A 1,857-nucleotide genomic window follows, 5' to 3' on the forward strand; every position below is an offset into this window, starting at 1 on the left:
TTGGCCTCATAAAAGGAGTTAAGGAAAATTGTCTCTTCTTCAATTTTTTGGAAGAGTTTGAGTAGGACAGATCCTCTTTGAATGTTTGGTAGAATTCACTGATCTTGGACTTTTGCTTTTGGGAAGGATTTGGATGACTGATTCAATTTCCTTACTGTTGATCGGTCTATTTAGATTTTCCAATTCTTCATGATTCAGCCTAGGAAGACTATATGTTTCCAAGAACTTGTCCATTTTTTCTAGGTTATTGAATTTGGTGGCATATAGTACTTTATAGTATTCTTGGATGATCCTTTGTATTTCTGTGGCATCCGTAGTAACTTCCCCTTTTTAATTTTTTACTTTATTTGTGTCTTTTCTCTTTTTATTTTAGCCAAGGGTTTGTCAATTTTATGAATCATTTCAAAGAACCAGCTGTTTGTTGCATTAATTTTTTCTACTTTCTTTTTGTTCTCTGTCATGTCCCGCGCAGCAAGGGCAGTGGAGTACGTACAAGAGGGGCGGCGCAGGGTTAAAGAAACACAAGAGTCAAGGATAGAGTTAAAGTGGGGCCAAGGGGCTGCAGCCTCTCTAGCACTGAACCCCGAATCGGGCCAATGCATAGCTTTTATTGAGAGATTTTTCAAGGAAATGAAACTGGTTTATTCTAAAGTCTGTGTGCTACGTGCCTTATGGCTGTTTTCCATTAACCTACCCCACTGTATTCCAACACGTGCTGTGCCTTCATACTCACACACAATCCCCAGGATGGCGTCGCTCTACCGTGACCATCTAGATAAGGGAGATGACCGATATCATTCCATCGGATCTCAGGATCCTGAAACACCCCCTTGAGGAAGCTTTACCGATATCATTCCACCCGGTCTCAGCATTCTGAGACACTTTCTCATGACCTCATTAGGTCAGAGGTTGGGGGGGCGGGGCGGTGGCTGAGGACGTAGCTGTAAGGCAACAGTTCTCTATTTTATTCAGTTCTGCTCTGATTTTTATCATTTCATCCCTCTGCTAACTTTGGGTTTCATTTGTTCTTCTTTTTCTAGTTCTTTAAGGTTGTAATGTGAGGTTGTTTACCTGGGATTTTTCTTCTTTCTCGAGATAGGCCTGTAATGATGTAAATTTCCCTCTTAAAACTGCTTTCCCTGCATCCCAACAATTCTGGTAGGATGTATTTCCATTCTCATTTGTTTCTATGTATCTTTGGATCTCTCCTCTTATTTCTGCTTTGACCCAGTTGTTCTTTAAAAGAATGTTGTTTAATCTCCACATTTTTGTGTTTTTTTCTGCTTTCTTTTTGCAGTTGATATCCAATTTCAAAGCCTTTTGATCAGAGAATATGCTTGGTATGATTTCAATCCTCTTAAATTTGCTGAGGCTAGTTTTATGTCCCAATATATGGTCTATCCTTGAGAATGTCCCATGGACACTAAAAAGGAATGTATAGTCTGATGTTTTAGGATGAAGTGCTCTATAAATGTCAATTATGTCCATTTCATCTAATGTGCCATTTAGGGCTGATATTTCTTTATTTTCTGTTTGGATGATCATCCATAGCTGCCAATGATGTATTTAGTTCCCTTACTATAATTGTGTTTTGGTCAATTTCGCCCTTTAGTTCTGTTAGTAGTTGCTTTGTTTACTTTGGTGCTCCCTGATTGGGGGCATAAATATTGATGACTATTGTGTCTTCTTGTTGTATTATCATTGTGAAATGTCCATCTTTGTCTCTTGTTACCTCTTTTATCCTGAAGTAAGTTTCATCTGATATAAATATGACTACACCTACTTTTCTCTGAATGTCATTTGCTTGGAGTGTCAATTTCTACCCTTTCACTTTAAATCTGTATTTGTCCTTGTAGC

This window comes from Hipposideros armiger, unplaced genomic scaffold (genome assembly GCF_001890085.2).
Source record: "Hipposideros armiger isolate ML-2016 unplaced genomic scaffold, ASM189008v1 scaffold_786, whole genome shotgun sequence".
Lineage (NCBI taxonomy): Eukaryota > Metazoa > Chordata > Mammalia > Chiroptera > Hipposideridae > Hipposideros > Hipposideros armiger.